Source organism: Marmota flaviventris, chromosome 7, assembly GCF_047511675.1.
Source record: "Marmota flaviventris isolate mMarFla1 chromosome 7, mMarFla1.hap1, whole genome shotgun sequence".
Classification (NCBI taxonomy): domain Eukaryota; kingdom Metazoa; phylum Chordata; class Mammalia; order Rodentia; family Sciuridae; genus Marmota; species Marmota flaviventris.
This window is the reverse complement of record NC_092504.1, coordinates 60,077,608-60,096,775: the sequence shown is the minus strand read 5'-3', so window position 1 is coordinate 60,096,775 and position 19,168 is coordinate 60,077,608. Positions and strand designations below refer to the sequence as shown.

The 19,168-nt window shown below is 38.2% G+C and overlaps 1 protein-coding gene across 7 annotated transcripts in view; it reads left to right on the top strand.

Moving 5' to 3' along the window:
• Window positions 1–19,168, top strand: part of G3bp2 (G3BP stress granule assembly factor 2) — an 88,894-nt gene that overhangs the window by 35,048 nt on the left and 34,678 nt on the right. For 3 of the 7 annotated variants that reach the window (XM_027939762.3, XM_027939763.3, XM_027939759.3), the window contains exon 1: window positions 13,804–14,021. The exons of 1 other annotated variant lie outside the window; for it this stretch is intronic. The gene's annotated coding sequence lies outside the window, so the exon portion shown is untranslated. Of the gene's footprint in view, window positions 1–13,803; window positions 14,022–14,108; window positions 14,217–16,228; window positions 16,294–19,168 lie in introns of those variants that run through there. 3 more of the 7 variants (XM_071614347.1, XM_027939760.3, XM_027939761.3) reach the window with 3 other exon arrangements.

Here is a 19,168-nt window from a genome sequence, read left to right as displayed (position 1 = left end):
TTGAACTTGGAAAAATCCTCCTGCCTCAACCTCTTGAGTTGCTAGAATTATAGGTATGTGACATTGTGCCTGGCTTATACAAATATTTTTATAGGATTTACATGCAGTGGATATGCTTGAAGAAAAATTTTTTTTCTTAATTATTATTATTATTACTATTATTATTTAGTGCCAGTGGTTGAACCTAGGGGCTTATAACTACTGAGCCACATCCCCCCCACTCCCCAGCCCTTTTTATTTTTTATTTAGAGACAGGATCTTGCTAAATTTCTTAGGGCCTCACTAGGTTGGTGAGGCTGGCTTTCAATTTGTGATCCTCCTGCTTCAGCCTCCTAAGTCACTGGGATTACGGGCATGAGCCACTGCATTTTGTGAAGAAAATTCTTCTTTAAATGCCATTTTCCTCCTTCCTGAGGTGGTATGCTTTTGTAGTTGTGCCCTTTGGGCATAATCTGGTGGCAGTGCTTATGGTTGCTATCACCTCTTTGCTGCTCCTTCATTTTTTAAAAATTTAATGTAATTTAATTTTTTTTTTTTTAACTACTAGGGATTTAGCCCAGGCTTCCCATAATGCTGGGTAAGTGTTCTACCAGTGAGCCGGCCCCAGCCCATACTGCTGCCCCTTCTGCAGGAGATAGCAATTGTCTACCATATCAATTTCTTGACTGGCTTTAGTTGAATATAATATTCTTTCTCTCAGTTCTCAGCCATACCTTTAGCAAATCTGTATCTTAAACCTTATTATGTTACCATGACAATAAAATTCTTCTTTTCATTTGTCACTCTCATTATTAAAAGCAATGATTAATTATATGACCATTCTCTTATTTTAAAAATAATAATATTAGCCTTTTTCCACACTTAGGTTTATTTAAATAATACTTAATGGAAAGCAACTGTTTTATGGACAAGAATACCATCTTTTTATCTACTATTAAGTATAAATACTTTAAATGAAGATTCTTTATAACTTTCAAGGTCCCTAAGCACACTGTGGGTGCTCAGCAAATATGGACTAGAATACTCATTTTTTAAAAAAATTTGTCTAATACCCTGCTTTTGCTCCTTTTTAAAAATTCTGTCTTTATTAACTCCCTACTGTTCTCTGTTGCACTGGATTTTCTTTCTTCTCATTTTTAAAGGTAAGACCTTGTTTATAATATATTTAAAAAAATTTTTTTTAGACATTGACGGACCTTTATTTTATTCATTTATTTGTATGCAGTGCTGAGAATCGAACTCAGTGCCTCACATGTTAGGCAAGTGCTCTACCACTGAGCCACAACCCTAGCCCTTTTTTTTTTTTTAATTTTTTTTTTGTAGTTGTACACAGTAACTTTTTTATTTTATGTGGTGCTGAGGATCGAACCCAGGGCCTTCCTTGCACATGCAGAGCGAGCCCTCTACCGCTGAGCCATAACCCCAGCCCCAACCCTAGCCCTTTAATATACTTTTTTTGTTGTTTTGGTACTAGAGGTTGAAACCAGGGGTGCTTAACCACTGAGCCACATCTGCAGTCCTTTTTTTCATTTTATTATTATTTTTCTTATTTGGAGACAGGGTCTAAGTCCTTGTGGCCTCTCTAAGTTGCTGAGATTGGCTTTGAACTTGTGATCCTTTTGCCTCAGCCTCCTGAGCCGCTGGGTTTTACACGTATGTGCCACTGCACACAGCTTATTATGCTTTATAGATTTGAATTTCCAAGACTACCAAAGAAGACAATTTATTTCCTCTTAGGAACCATGTTTGAAAGCCATGTACCTGTCACCCAGTGAAGACTGATGTCTGGACCATGACTATATGGCCTAAAAATAATGTTGATAGTTTATGTTTATGTAATGCTTTGTGTGTTGGGCCCTGTGCTGAGGGCTATCTGTGCAGTAGCTCCATATGGTAGAAACTACAATTGTGCCTTTTTACAATATGAGGAAACAGACTCGGAGAACTTAATAACATGTAAATTCTAAATGCTGAGCTGGGATTAAGAACCAGATTTCAGGGCTGGAAATATAGCTCAGTTGATAGAGTGCTTGCCTTGCATGCACAAGGCCATGGGTTCAATCCCTAGCACCACAAAAAGACAAACAAACAAACAAAAAAAACACAACAAAAAACCGGATTTCACCAACTATGTGTGTATATGTTTTAAGACTTTCTTTAAAAAAATGCATATTTTATTTATTCATTCATTCATTCTAATCAGTTAAAAAATGCATATTTTGAAACAATGTAGATTAATGTGAAGTTACACAGAATCATAAGGGCAGGAGTTCTTTGTAACCTTCACCTGCCTCCTCCAGTACTGACATCCTTCATGACTAGAGTACAAGATCAAAATCAGGAAATGTCTGAGCATTCCAGTTTCAGTAATCTGAGGTCATTGATTAACACAGAAATTTAGTTAAATATGATTTTAAAATATGGCATGTTCTAGAAAGTTTTAATTTTAATAAATAACTCATTACCAAGATATACTTTGGAAAAAAAAAAAAAACATGACTTAGATAATTGATTCTTAAACTTTTGGGACCTAGACCCCTTTTAGAAGAAAGTAAAATATGAACCTGGTCCTCATTTAAAAAGACATACACATATATACATATATGTATATGTATGTACACATATACACACAGTATTCACAGTTTCCCAAATATTCCTTATGCTCACCTCCCAAAATGTGTATAGACTTCAAGTTAAAAACTTCTGAATTAGCCATTAACGGTGGTGCACACCTGTAGTCCCAGAGGCTCAGGAGTTGAGGCAGGAGGATTACAAATTCAAAGCCAGTCTCAGCAATTTAGTGAAGCCCTAAGCAACTTAGAGAGACTGTGTCTCAAAATAAAACATAAAAAGGGCTGGGGATGTAGGTCAGTGGTTAGGCACCCTTGGGTTCAATACTGGTACCAAAAAGAACACAAAAACAAAACAAAACTTCTGATTTAATGCTGGAGTTACACTTAGTGGTACAGCACATGTTTGGCATGTAGTTGTAAGGCCCTTGGTTTGATCCCTAGCACCTCCACCCCCACCAATTTCAGTTTAATGCAACCTTTAAAGAAATACATTTACTTAAATTTGGAGAGTGGGTGGCATACACCTGTAATTTCAGTACAAGGGATGCTGAGGCAGGATTGCAAATTTGAGGCCAGCCTTGGCAACTCAGTGAGTCCCTGTCTCAAAAGAATTTTTTAAAAGAGTTGAGCATGTAGCTCAGTGGTAAAGTATCCCTGGGTTCAATTGCCAGTAAAAAAATAAAATAAAGAAAAATTTGGAAACTATTTAACTACCCTTCTTTTCCTGATTTTGTTTATAAAAAAGTTTCCACCCTCTGCCCTCTTATTATTTCTCTACTTAAAGTGGCTGAGAGTCTCTTGGGTTTACTATAGCTCTCGGTTACTTAGAGGGGGGCAAAATAAAGATAAAAAAACAAGAAACAAAACCAAAACACCTTTGCTTCCAGCATCATTGCCCTTATGAACCCACTTAATCTAGGTCCTCTTTCTTGCATACAAAAAGGCTTTGGTCAATAGCTTTCAGTTCCGTTTCCATTTTCAGGTCACCACCCAGAACTTGGGGGAATTTGAGGTCATAGTTTGAAGTTAGGGGCAGGCCCAGCAGGAAGCCCAGCTAGTTACAGGAAAGTAACTGGAATCTCCTGGCAGTTGGAGCCAGCTGCCAAGAGCCAGGTAATTTACAACCAGGACTTACCTAGATAATGTGAGTCAGCAAGGTACAGGTCAGAGTGGCAACCTGCAAGAAGGAGGAGGGATGTGTGTGTTTGTGTGTGTGTGTGTGTATGCCTGTATATGTGTATATATGTATGTATGGAGATATGTATATGTGTATATATGTATGTATATATATACATATACATATATATGTATATATATACACATATACATATCTCCAGGCTTATGCTCTAAACAGGATAGGGCACATCTTGATTTTTTTTTTTTTTTGTACTGGGGATTGAACTCTGGGCTACATCCCCAGCCTTTAAAAAAAAATTTTTGTTTTAAACCTTGAGACAGGTTCTCTCTAAGTTCCCTAGGCTAACTTCAAACTTGCGATTCTCCTGCCCCAGCCTCCCAGTAACTGGAATTACAGGGTGTGAGGCTGCATCCAACCCACATCTTCATTTTGAGGGAGATTCTTGCCTTAGTCCTAAGCCTCTTATATGCTTCCAGCAGAGGTAAAGCTCAGAGAAATAGTTTGCCATCATGGAGCCAGAACCCAGGGTTTAGTTAGACTGGCCGCTTCGAGGAAGTGGTTACACCTGGAAATGTGGATGGGAAATAGGGCGATGCTGACACTGCCTGAGGGATGGTTGGCTGTATTTGGCTCTAAACTGGCCTGAAGGCAGAAGAAAGCCACAAGTTTCATTGTGTCTAACATCTGCATAATTTCTTTATGGAGCTCTTTGTCTCATCAGTAGTTTCACAATGACTCTACCATCTTTTAAGTTTTCTGATTGCTGATGAATATTTTGTAAAGAGGTTTTTGTCCTTGTTTTTTGTTTTTTATTACCTTAAATGGTTTTACAGGGCTGTGGATGTGACTCAGTGGTAGACTACTTGCTTAGCATGTGTGAGGCCCTGGGTTGGAGGAGCCCCAGCCCTGCAAAAAAGTTTTAGAGCCTGCTTGTTGAAAGAGATTAATGAAACAAATTTGCTTTTGAACGTACTTTATCCTTTCCTTCTCCTTCTGAACTTGACTCTATTTCAAAGACTTAGGCCATGGTTTCTTCACTCTGCCAAACAACCAAGTATTTGATCCAAGAAGAGATTGGTGAGGGAATGGAAGGACAGGAAGTCTGTGACTTCATGTAGCACTGTGTTGGGTCCCCTGATGTTGGTTTGCCTCAGTTTGTTTTTGTTTTGTTTTTAAAGAGAGAGTGAAAGAGGGAGAGAGAGAGAGAGAGAGAGAGAGAGAGAATTTTAATATTTTATTTTTTTAATTATCGGTGGACACAACATCTTGGTTTGTATGTGGTGCTGAGGACCAAACCCGGGCCGCACGCATGCCAGGCGAGCGCGCTACCGCTTGAGCCACATTCCCAGCCCTCAGTTTGTTTTTTAAGAGATGGGAAGGGGTCTTACTATGTCACCCAAGCTGGCTCTGAACTCCTGGGCTCAAGGGATTCTCCTGCCTCAGCCTCCTGAGTGCTGGGACTATAAACATGCACCACCATGTCCCCAGTTTGCCTCACTTTTACAACATATGCATACTTTACCAGACACCATGCTAAATATTGTAAATAATCTTTACAACTACCCTAAAGTGGGCTGTTTATCCATAAAGGAAACTAAGTGTCAGAGAAATGAACTAATTTGAAAAATGTTACTGAACTACTTAAAGAAGAAAATGGAATGTGATCCCTTGTGTTTCATGCTTCTCCATTGAAGTACAAAGCTGGCTCCCTGGCTCTGACTTCTTTCAGTACAAACTCCCTCCTTCCCCCATGAGGACATCTGGCTCAGGGACACTCCTTGACACTGACTTAATCCATAGGAGATTGATTAATGAGCCACCAGAATTCCATTTCACAAAGGGAGATAGACCTTTCCAATCAACAGCATAACTGCTAACCCCCAGTGCCTGTAAGCATTAAATCAGAGGAAAGAGTTGGATAACTTGAGCCATCTCTCAAGACTGCACAGCTCGAAGAATTAAACACATCCCGCAGCCCAGTAATGACTAGAATATTCTTGTCTGACAAAAATAGTCAGTCCTGGACAGTGCAACATAAACACTGGTGAAATGTTTCCTCTTTTCAGAGTCATTTTCTGGACTCCAAGCAACTCAGGGCAGATGACTCTTCAATTGTTTACATTATCTTTGGTTGTTACACTGTCCAGGATTACCATATCTCTTAGATCACTTGGCCTGAGGTGATTGTAGCTATTATAGCTTGATAAGTATTGGATAGAACCAATTAGAATTCAAGAATTCAGGGTGAGTTACTCTTGTAATCCCATAATCTAATTCTTTGTGTGTTGATTTTTGGTTATGAGTATCTCTAAATTCTGAAGAAGTGATAAATGGGCAGGTGGCACAACTGTTTTATGCATGTTTCTGGATGTGTGACATATTTCACAGATACACAATAACTGAATGGAAAGTAAAAACCCTTTTAGACACTGACATATCTCAAGTCATAAAGAGCTAATAATTGTAAAGATTGTAGGGAGAAATTCACATTTGCTTTTTTCAGGCCATAATAAGCTTTCTTCTTTCTTATTCTACAAGGAATGGATTCATCCTATTCATGTGAGTAGGCTTTTCTGTGCATTAAAAAACTGTGTAAGGAAGCCAGTCAGACCAAGAGAGAGCCCTGGAATTCTCAAGTAATGTGTTTTCAATCAGGAAGTCTTGTTCAAAGACTAGAGAGAAAGTTCATCGTTTAGCAGAGGAGCGTGGTATGGTGAAATGAGTTAGTAGACTCTGGGGTCTTTTTCTAAATTGGCTACTACTAAATTAGCCTTGTGCTGCTTTCCCACTTAGTGAATTGCTTGTAAAACTGAAATTAGTTAATGTGTTTCAAACTGTTTTGAAAACTGTAAAATACTATCACAGGTAATTTTTTACCTCAGCAAAGCAGCGGGCAGTCAGTGAAAAGGAATCAGTTGCAAGCAATCCATGTGTACACATTCAAGGACCAAACAGTAAGTGCCAGTTTTATTGAGCACTTACCATATGTTATGTTTTGTGGGTATTAACTTTTTTAATCTTAATAGTACCCAAATAAGGTAGATATTATTATTGTCCCCATTTTACCGTATCTTGCTGAGTCCTGACATCTTGCAAAAGTTCAAAGGCATTAATGGGCTCCCTGAAGTCCTTTTGTGAGAGCACTAATGCCATTCATTAGGGTGTATCCTCATGACCTAATCAGTCCCTAGTCTTCTCAACCCTGACTTAAGTGGGGAATGCAATCCCTAAACATTCATGTCCCCATCTACTTCACCAGCAAAGTGATGGTAATGGACTTGGTTGATCTTTTAAGATTTAGGAAACTTGGACTGGGGTTGTAGCTCAGTGGTGGAGTGCTTGCCTTGCAAACGTGGGGCCCTGGGTTCGATCCTCAGCACCACATATAAATAACTAGAAATAAAGATATTGTGTCTATCTACAACTAATATATATATTTAAAAAAAGATTTATGAAACTTGAAAAAGATCAAATGAGAGGGTATAGAGAAAAAAGGCTTTATAAATTAAAATGTCAGATAAGTACTTTAAGCTGAGAAAATAAAAATCAGGAATAAGAAAATATAATTCTAGTAATGTTACTCTTTTAAAACCTTCATTTGCTGGATTGGGGCTAGAGCTCAGTTGTAGAGTGCTTGTCTAACATGTATGAAAGCTCTAGTTTGATTCCCAACACTGGAAAAATAATTAATTTGCTAATGAGTGACAGGATACATTTTATTTTGTTTTCAACTTTTTAATTAAAAAAATTCTGCACACTTTTAATGGTGCATTATAGTTATACATACTGATGGGATTTGTTGTTACATATTTGTATGTGTACACAATACACAATATAATTTGGCCAGTACATTTTCATTTTCTTTTTTTTTTTTTTTTTTTTTTTTTGGTACTGAGAATTGAACAACTCAGGGATGCTTTTGCCACTGAGCCACATCCCCAGCCTTTTTTAATTTTTATTTTGAGACAGAGTCTCACTACATTGCTCAGGTCAGCCTCAAACTTGTAATCCTCCTGCTGAAGCTTCCCAAATAGCTGGTATTACAGGTATGTGCAACCATACCCAGCAAAGAGACTGTTCAAAGATGGCTTTAGATCAGAAAGTACTGAATGAAGTAGCCGGATATTATTTTATTTATTTTATACAAGAATGTGGATAAGGAAACATTTGGAAGAACATTCACCAAAATTGTGTCCACCTTCTCAATAAGTGTCATTTATGACAGTTCTGTTACCTAGAACAAAACTTTTTTTTTTTTTAATTTTAATATTTATTTATTTTTTTTAGTTTTAGGCAGACACAACATCTTTGTTTGTATGTGGTGCTGAGGATCGAACCCGGGCTGCACGCATGCCAGGCAAGCACGCTACCGCTTGAGCCACATCCCCAGCCCCCTAGAACAAAACTTGCAAAGGATTCTATCCTAGATTTCTCTCATATTTCCTATATCTACTTAGTCATCACATTTTTTTGTCCCATGTAGTTCTCAAATTTCTTTTCTCCTTGCCATTGTCTTAGACTTTTGTTACTTTTTAACCACTTTTAAAACAGATATAATTCATTTTTATCTGTCAAATAATGTAAAATTTTAAAGTACCAAACAAGAGAACCGACTTGATTGGAGCTTCCACTGGCCAAATCAAGGACAATTTGAGCAGGAAAATAAATACCGATAGCAACAAGTTATGACAAAGGAAACTATCAGTTCACACTGATATAAATAATGATAAAATGGGAAAAAAGGAGAGGTCTCTCTTATAGTATAATTCCAGCTAATAAATGTAGGAAGAATGATGGAATTAGAAAAATCACAATTTGGCAGCCATTATAGCAAATTTGATTCAAGCAAGAATTATACATGGATATTTTTAAATGGATGGGTGAACACAGTCTCAAAGTATTACTCCACACAAGATAATTATTAATTACAGAGAGGAAAATAGTAGTAACTTTACACTGGAGAATCCTGGCAGACAAGACATTAACCAAGTAAAGAAAGCTAACATCACTACAGAGGGGGCAAATGGACACCCTGTGCCTCTGATATGATGCGCTGAGAAGAACATAACAGTGCTTCTCTGGTATTGTTAAAAATAACCTAGATATAAGGAAACACCAGAATGTGTCACACTTAAGGGAATTCTTCACAGTAATTGTCCTGTAATCTTTAAAATGTTGAAGTCATGAAAGAAAAAGATGGAGAAACAGATGACACAAGACTAAGGTGACATGATAAGTAAATATTATTTGTAATCCTGAATTGTATCCTGAAAAGAGAATAAATTAAAATTTTTTTCTTATAAAGTATATTATTTGAACAATTGATGAAATTTGAATCTCTTATATTAATTAATGTTAATACCTAATTTTGATAATTATGTTGTATTTACATAAGAGAATACTTTTATCTTTTAAGAAACACACTGAAGTGTTTAGGAATAAAGGTACATCATGTCATAAATTTTTTTGAAATCAGATCTCTTCTAGTTGTGAAATACAGTGTTGTCTGGATTCTTTTTTATGGATAGAAGTCACATGGCAATTCACTAGTTGTCTGGCAGAGTGCCCATGGGTTTCTTTGAAACTCCTGGATTCTCTCATTCAGTAATTACCATTGAGCGCCAATATATCAAGCACAGTACTAGGTACAGGATGAGACAGTGGAAATACAAAGAACTTAGGGAATTGGCAGCTTACTGAGAGATAGAGAAAAAAAGATAATGATAAAGTAAATATAATACATATTAACATTTGAGGAAGGCTTGGTGAAAGGTATGGGATTTTTAAAAACTCTTTTTGCAACTTTTCAGGATCTATGAATTTATTTCAAATAGAAAAATAAAAATGTCTAATGCAAAAACTATTAGGAAGGGAAAAATGAAAGAAGGTGATTGTAATGTACTAGAGTTTTATGAACAACTTAAAAAAGTTGTACCTATATTTGGTTACATGAAAAATCTTAGCAAATTCCAAAAAGCATAACAAGTAGGCTGCACTCATGGCTCAAAATGCATTAAAATTAACAAGCAAAATAGAATCTTTAAATTTAAAAATCAAAATGTTTAGTTACTCTCCATTAACTCTCTTTAAATAATAACTGAATCAAAGAAGTCTAACTACATTTGCAATCTGTTTAGAAAACAATAGTGAATAAAATCTACGGGATTTGACCTAAAGTATTGGGAAGGGAAAATCCACAGCCTTAAAAAAAAAAAAGGTATTAATCAAGAAAGAATAACAATAAACACATCATATACTGTTCTGGAAATTAGAGCCAAAACATTAAAAATACTCAAAGCTCAGGAGAAACAACTGCTTTCTCTCTGTTCTCCCACAGTGGTCAGACAAGCCATCATGTGCATATAGAGCATTTTCTTTTCTTTTTTTTTTTTAGAGAGAGAATTTTTTTAATATTTATTTTTCAGTTTTCAGCGGACGCAACATCTTTTGTGTGTATGTGGTGTTGAGGATCGAACCTGAGCCGCACGCATGCCAGGTGGGGGTGCTACCGATTGAGCCACATCCCCAGCCTATATAGAGCATTTTCAGTGTGACCATAACAGGTGCTGAATCCAAGAGGCCAAGAGAATTCTTCCTTCTTGAGACTTACTGGGATGTATATGTGTGTAGAGGGCAAGAAGGGTTATCAGATATTAAATGATAAATTCAAAAAGTACTAGTCAGTGTTTCTAATGTACTATCACTTAATAGTACCTTTTATTCTAATTGTTTCCCTGTTGCCTTTCTCTGCCTCTCCCTTTCTGTCTCTCCTTGTTTTTTGTGTTTGTTTCTTCTCTCCTCCCATATTGCTGCTTCTCTCCATCTTTCCCAATTCTCTGAGGATACTATATTTCCATTACTTTTGCCCATCCTGAGCCTTTATGCTTGATGTTGTGTCATTCAGTGGTGGCTACTGAATGATTTTAAAGACTCTTCTAAGCTATTACTAACTAGACATCTGACAACAGAGAACCTATAGACTGTTGTTTAGCTTATATTTTTATAAAAATGTGAATTTATGAACTCTGAGAATGCAAAATAATTACAGAATATAGACAAGCTAATAGATGATTTAAGTAGTGTGAAGTTAATTGAAATTTTAAGGATTTTATATAAGGGGAACTCATATCTAACTCACCTTTAGAAGGCTTGAGCGAGATTTTTTTTTTTTTCTTTTTTGCAATGCTAGGGATTGAACCCAGGTCCTCATGTATGCTAGGGAAGTGCTCTACCACTCAGCTATACTCCCAGTTCTTAAGATATTTTAATATGGGTACTGGAGGAAATCAGTGGGTCTAAAATGCTTTGATTTTTCTCAGGCTTTTGCTAAAGGTTCATTTAAAGCCTTGAGGTGGGAATGTAATTGGAATGTCAGAGGAGGAGCTGGAATGGTATAAGAGGAATAGTGGTAAGAAGAGAGGTGAAAGTAATGGGTAAGGATTAGATGAGGTAGGCTGGTAGGCCATGGTAAGTACTTGATATTTGTATTGCCCTTGGAAGATTTTGGGGATCTCATCTGATTTACTGCTGTAAAGGATCTGGCTCTTGTGAGGGAGATGGACGACAATGAAACAAAATTGAAAGCATCTCAATCAAGTAGAAAACTCTTGGAATAGACAATGGTGGCTTGGACTACTAGTAGCACTAATAGTGATGTGAAGTGTTTAATCCAGACTTAATGAAGGTAGAGGCTACAGACTTCACTGACATTGGCTGTGTGGTATCAGAAAAGAGGGTATTCAAGGATGATTTAAAAGTTTTCAGCCTGAGTGACTAAATAAATCCCATTAATACTGGCTTCCCTGGCTAGTCTTTGGGAATTGGGTTGCTTCCTGGAGGTTATTTTGAGAGGCAGGAAGGTTAATTAAGCAGCTACTGCAATCATCCTAAAATGTTGAAAGGAGCCTGAACCTGGGAAGAGGCTATCAGTACTATCAGAGGTATTCAGAGGACTACTTAGGAGAATAGGTTAGAGTTACTTACTAAAACTGAAGATAGCGGAATCTTCTTTTTCCCAGTCAATTCACTTTTTGGTGTAGACCCTAGACTAGGGGTTGTTTGAGCCTGCTTTTGTATAGCCCTAGAGCTAAGCTAAGAAAGTTTCTTGCATTTGAAAAAGGTTTATAAAGGGGTGTGGATCAGGATATGAAACAAAGACCACACCACACGTGTCTCTCAAAACCTAAAATATTTACTCTCTGGTCCTTTACAGCAAAGTTTGCCAACCTCTAGAGCAGCAGTAGCAACATCACCTGAGAACTTGTGAGAAATGCAAATTACCAGGTTTTAGCACAGACCTGCTGAATCAGAAACTCTGAGAGGCATGTTTTAACAAACACTCCAGGTGATTCTGATGCACTATAAGGTCTGAGAACCACTGTACCAGAGTACATGGTGAATATTTATAACAGCATTACACATGAGTACCAAACTTGAAACAATTAAAATGCTAGTCAGCAGTAGAGAAGATAAGTAAATATGGTAATTAATACAGTAGAAATGTTATATGTAGCTTATGGTTAAGAACATGGACTATGAAGGTTGATTGCTTGTGTTTGAAATAGTAGCTGTGTGTCTTTGGGTAAGTTACTTGACACCCCGAGCCTCAATTTCCTTATCTGTTAAGTGGGCATAAAAATAGTAATTAGAACTATGCTTTTTATTTAAAAGGTAATCTGCATGTAATGTATTATGCTTTAAGGAATATCTCAATAACCTCCATGAAGCAACCCAATTCCCAAAGACTAGGCAGGGAAGCCAGTATAAATGGGATTCATTTAGTTACTCAGGCTGAAAACTTTTAAATCATCCTTGAATACCCTCTTTTCTGATACCACACAGCCAATGTCAGTGAAGTCTGTAGCCTCTACCTTCATTAAGTCTGGATTAAACACTTCACATCACTATTAGTGCTACTAGTAGTCCAAGCCACCATTGTCTATTCCAAGAGTTTTCTACTTGATTGAGATGCTAATAAAAGTGATGGTTTGCCCATATAGTTTGCACACAACAAAAATATTAAGTAATATAAGATAAAGCCATTGTAGATTTTGGAGGCCCCAAAGTTGGTATTGCTTTTGTGCACCTGTTTTTACATTTGTAAATTAAGTTAAAATCATCCTTTTAGGATTGTTAAGAAAAACTGATGAAATGTGTATGTTTGCATCATGTTTGGTACGTAGGCATTAATGTTATTTCTTTCTTAATCGCCCTTTTTACTTCTCTGCATTCCAAAATTCTTCCGCTGTCCCGAGGTTCTCTGAAAATAAGTTTCCAGAAAGGGATAAAGTGGCATCTTTAAAGATTTGGTTATTTCCAGTAATCAAAACCAGGAGTCATTGTCCATCGTTAAGTCCTGGGGGCAAGTCTGGTCCTAGAGGTGGGACAAGACTGTAATCTTAATATTTCCTGGGATTTCAAACCTTTTAGCCTTAATACCATAAAATGCTTAATATGTACTTAGCTATGCATAAATACATAATGGACAAAGAAACAGTCTTTTTCTTTCTGTAGAGACCATGTCACATTTTTCCAGTACCCCAGGGCCTAGCACTTAGTAGGCTTGCAACTTAAATTGTTTTGAACTATTAGGATATGACCTTCTATTTCCTAGAATGTATTAATAAATGAGTTTTGTGTATAAACAGCTGAAACCACAGGCTCGACTTAAAGCTCCTCTAGAGCAGCAAACTGAAAACACCTAATTCAGAGAGATTACTAAATTCCCTCCGTATTAACATTACTAAAGGGACCAGGAATATAAATCTGCAAGACATAGCGCCGCAGGGAACCAGCTGTTGTTCGCGCCATCTGGAAGAAGGGCCGAGAGGCTGGAGCCCCAACGCAGGAGAAAGCGGCCTTCTTGTGACGTCAAATCAGCGGACTCTCGCCCCGGCTTTAGGCCGGTTCCGGTTCCCCGGCTTTCCGGGCGCCAGGGTACGCGAGCGCGGCGGCCTACTGCGCCTGCTCCGCAGAGGGACGCGAGAAGGTTGGGTCCGGCTCGCCAAGGAGATGCGTGATTGGCTGACGCTGTGCTGGGGGGTTCCCTGGCCCTTTCGGCAGGGGTAAAACAATAAGAGGGGGCGGTGGCAAAGGGGGCGGGACGTCCGTGTTCCTTGTCGTTCGCCGCAGCGTCTGGTGCCCGGGAAGAGGTGGTTGTGAGGGAAGCGATCTCGCGGTTCTCCGGCTTCCGAGGCTTCTGGTTTGTCGCGGGGAGGAGGCAGCGAGCGAGAAGAATCCGCTGCAGCCGATCCTCGGCTACTCTCCTGCTCACCTCCGCGCGACGTACCCGCCGCCGCTGTTGGTTGGAGGTGTGTACGGGGGCCGGGAGGGGAGGTCGGTGTGGTGGTCGGAAGGGGACATTTCCTTCGCGCTCCGCGGCTCGCGGCAACCGTCCAGTGTGTAAGCTCTGGTGTCCGAGGTGTTGCGGCAGAGAGAGACATTGTTCTTACCGGCTGCCTACGCTGCGGTGTGTGCGTGAGAGAACCCAAGCCTTTCCTCAAAAGGTGAGGAATGGGAGGCCTTGTAGGAAGGAAGGTGACCAGTGCGCGTGGTGCGGACGGAGGTCTCCGAGGGCACAGGTGGGGCTAGGATTTGGTGTAGGGATGAGATGGCGAGGTGGTCAGAGGGACTCAGCAACTCCCGAAGGAGCGATGAAAGCTTAATGCGGGAAACGGGGGAGTGGGCTTTCTAGAGATGATGTTGTGAGTTGGGGAGGCCACCAGCCTTGTCTCCGAGTCATTTGCACCTCTTATTCCTGGTTGCTTCGGAGTGGGGACGCTGTCGCCGCCCCGCCCGTGGGGGAGGGGAAAAGAGGTTGTGTCGGCGGAGGCAGAAGCGACGCAGATGCGAAAGTAGCGGCCTCCGGGCACCATTTCTGTGCAAGGAAACAGAATCCCGGTTTGAAGGCAGCCGCCGCTTCGCTTGCCCGGAGCTTAGTGTTCCGGCGTCTATGACACCCCCGCTCCCTTCGGGTTTATTCCGAACGCGTTCGGATACTAGGGTCTTAACGCGTGCCTTCTTCGTCCCCTTGTTATGCAGAGGATCCTCTGTTGACCCAGGAGTAGAAATTTGGGTGTTTTTGGGAATGGGTTTCTCTCCTTCCACTCCCCCCCCCCCCCCCCCCGTGGAGCAAGGGGGACGGAGGGGAAGTTAAGCTTCCCTAGATTGTGAATTTTGTTAGTGGAATCAGATCGAATTTTTCCTGCGTCCCTAAAAGCACATTTCTTAAGATGGCCCTATGCTGCTTTGGGGCAAATATAGATTCGCGCCTACAATTTTCCGCATAGATCGATTTTCCTCCAAGATGTAACTAGATTTTTAACGGAATTTTGGCAAGGTGCTTTTGCACGTGCACTTAAGCTGTAATAGGAAAGTTGTCCCATTATTTCCCGAAATGTGATTAACTTGGGTTAAAATACTGGTTTTAGGTTAAAGGCACAATACCTCATTCTGGTCTTTCAAATAGAATTGCAAGTACCTGATCTAGGAACCATTAACAGCAATTAAGGGAACACAGTCTACTAGAATGGGAGATGATGGTAAATCCTTGTCCATCTCCATATTTGGCAGTTAATATAGTCTTAGGCTTGTGAACAAAGTTTCTAAGTAAACATTTGGACTTGCCAAATCCAGTGTACCTTTTGATATCCAAAACTCTTGATCTTAAGGAGGTTTGATCAGTTGGAACTTTAGGATTGAATTATGTGTTGTCTTGGCAATATTACCATACGTTTTCTTAAATTTTTAGTATTAGTCATTTGTGTTCTTTTGTTAATGACTTAAACTCAACAAGTTATTTAATTCTGAAAAATTGTCAAGGATTTGTAGGGACAGTGAATACCTCAGATGGATTGCTTACTGTCTCAGACTTGCAATGTTTTAAGTTGTTGAATATTCGGGGTTGAAATGTGAATGGTGGAGAGCAAACATCAAGAAAAGCACTAGGAATGGAGTGAACCAGAATGCTTGTGGAGTGGATAGGGATCAGAACTAGCAGATAAGGAAGAAGAAAAGTCATTGAATAGTCAACTAGACATTAATTTAAGTGTTTACTTAGAACCTGAAGAGTTGAATTGTCAGTAGGCAGTTTCTGGTTTAAGGAAATTGTTGGTTTGTTGGTAGCAGGAAACATTTGTAATACATATTTGATTTATGAGAGATTAAAAATCAAAATTTCAGAATCAGTTAACTGGAAATTTATAAATACAAATAGTGGTTTTAGATTCTAAACAGCTTATTTATCTTGCAGAATTCTATTTTCTAAATTGATTTAAAAAGACTTTTTTACATATTTTATGCTGAATGGCTATGAAAACAGTGACCCCTTTTTTGAAAGGTACAAATTTGAGGATTACTTCTGAACTTAAATTTTTGAGTAGAAACCCTTTTTTTTTTTGAGGGGGGATGGTACTGGGGATTGAATTCAGGGGCACTCAACCACTGAGCCATATCCCTAGCTCTATTTTGTATTTTTATTTAGAGACAGGGTCTCATTGAGTTGCTTGGTGTCTCACTGTTGGTGAGGCTGACTTTGAACTTGTGATCCTCCTGCCTCAGCCTCCCGAGCTGCTGGGAATACAGGTATGTGCCACTGTGCTGGGATAGAAGCCTATTCTCATACCGTAGTAGGTATGTTTGGAATGACTTTTATACTTCCTATTCCATTATTGTCCTATTCCTTTGATTTTTACTCCTCCTAACCAGTTCCAAATAATCTTGAGAGTTGGCTTTTTAAAATTAATTTTTTTTGTGTTCTTGGTCCTTTGGCTGTTCTTTCAAACCAGATGTTCTTAATTAGGTGTCATCAAAACATCACTAGAGGCAGGAGACCCTATTTCACATCCTTTTTATTGTATCTATAACTAAGGTACCTACCTATTTCAAAGAAATAAAGGAACATACAGGTTACTTGTTAAATTTTAATGCATAATATAAACACATTGCTTTTATTTTGCAAACATTTCCATTTCTTGATGTTTAGCTACTTCAGTAGCTTCTGAATATCAAAATTTACTCCCTCACCTTTGGAGCCTAAAAGAGGGTGAATCCATAACTTCCCTTTGTTATTTATTTTTATTACTATAATTTTTAGCCCTTTCGTGTTCTGCCACAACAAATTGGAGGTCACTGCTTTAAAAAGGTATAGTACTTTGATTGTTAAGGTCACTTTTAACAAAGACCATTAGGAATTTTAGAAAGTTGCAGTATTAATATGGGACAGACAGTTGAAAAATAGGTATGTATAGTCCTTGACTCAGTGAGAATAGGCATTGACCTGATCTCTGTGAGCCCAGATAGTCAGACTCCAGGGAAAATTGGAGTAAGCATCCTATAGTGGAGGTAAGTGGGTCCTGCCACTGGTATATCCTTAGAAAACACAATTTCTGGTAAAGAGAAATGCAACCTGTTATTAGAAATATTCTTTCTATAAGAAGCAATATGTAATACATGCAATCTTTCAGGGCTGAAAGCTTATATTTCTAGTTTTTTCTTTTATATATGTCATTTCATTTGGATTATTAGACTTAAAAAAAAAAAAAAAAGGAAATGTGATATGTGGTTTCTTCTTAGCAGTCTTTGTTTTGAAATAGCCACCAAAGAATGACTTGAACTTTTCATGCAGGTAATTTGTAGTGAGTGAATTTTTGATTGTTTTGATGCTTATAAAGGTTGAATGTGCCTTATCTGAAATGCTTGGGACCAGAAGTACTCAGATTTCGGGGTATTGAGAGTTTGGAGTATTTGCATAGTTTTCACCAGTTGAACACCTCTAATTCAAAAGCTGGAATGCTCTGAAATCTGAAACTTTAAAAGTTGTGGCCAGGTATTTGAAGATAACAGTTAAAATTAGATTTCCTGAAGATGTAGCCATTTTATACTGTATTGTTGTGGAGAAATCCTTTAATAAAAACATGGAGAGAAGCTGTTTCAGAGGTCCTGGTAACTAATAAGAATTGACAGAATACAAATTTATTTTTCTTAGATTATGTTGCCTTTCTGTTATAATCTGTTCTGATGGTTATTTTGCTATCTTTAGTGAATTTAAATTAATTTTCATTCTTTTGCCCACATTGCTTTTACATGATTGAAATCCTAACCTTGGTTGTAAATATTTCTTTTTTTTCAATGTTTTTGTGTTATGGTTCTGTAGTCTTTGACATGTGAACCATTATACTGGTGTTTCCACAGTTTATCATTTAGAAGCATTAAAGTGAAGAGTGCTTTTAGGATCTAGGAGTAAATTTTCCTTTTATTTTTCTATATAACTGATCATTTTTAATTCTGGTATGGTGTTTTTAGTATGTTCCACCATTTCCATTTCCTAAATTTAATTTTCAATTAGTAGCATTGTAAATACACTCAGACTTAGCATTAAATAATATTTTGTCAGATATATTGTCACTAATGTTGGCATAATGGTAATGAATACTTGTTAATTTTACTGTAGTGCTAAATGAATTTTCACACTTCTTTTTTTCTGCCATGTTAGCAATGAGACCTTAAGGTCTCATGCATAAAGTCCTCTGCCCCAGGGGTGGGGGTGGGGTGGGGGGTGGGGGAACTGAGGTTGTGGCTCAGTGGTAGGGCACTTGCCTTGCACATGTGAGGCACTGGGTTCAATCCTCAGCACCACATAAAATAAATAAATAAGTTAAAAAAAATGAGGTAGATTTGGAAAATAAGAACTAATGTGTTAAAAAAAAAAAAAAAAAGAAGAAGTGCTCTGCCCCAGCCTGGGTTTTCACACTTTTGTTTTTACATTTTTATCCTAGGAAAATATTTCGAACTAGTAACATGCATATGTTAGCTGGTTATTAGGAGTGGAATGAGAATTTAGAGATATGATTTTAAAACTTACAAATTTAACATTATGCTTTTTGTAGCAGACAGCAATATATGTAGACTTCCCTCCCCACGCCTTTAACTCAGTTGTTTCCATACCATACATTTTTCAAAAGACAAGATATTCATATCATTGTTCTACAATTTATGATTATTAAGTTTTGTGGACATTGTTTTCTACAGTTACAATTCTTTTCTTTTTGGGGCAGTACTAGGGATAGAATGCTTTGTGCATGTAATGCAAGCATTCTATCAGTGAGCTACATCCCTGGCCCTCTTTATTTTATTTTGAGACAGGGTCTGGCTAAGTTGCCCAGGCTTGCCTCAGCCTTGTTTCAGCCTTGTAATCCTCCTGCTCAGCTAGCTTTCCTGATTGGTTGGGATGACAGATGTGTGCCACCATGCCCGTTTTTATATTTTTAATGAATACATAATACCATAATCAATTTGAATTAAACTGTCAAATTACAGTTTCCGAAAAGTTGTAACAACTCATATTTTTACCAGCACCATATATGAAAGAGCCTATTTTCCCCCCACACCCTTGATAATACTGAATATTATGAATTATTTTCATTTTTGAAAATCTAATAGATAAAAGATAGTGTCTTTT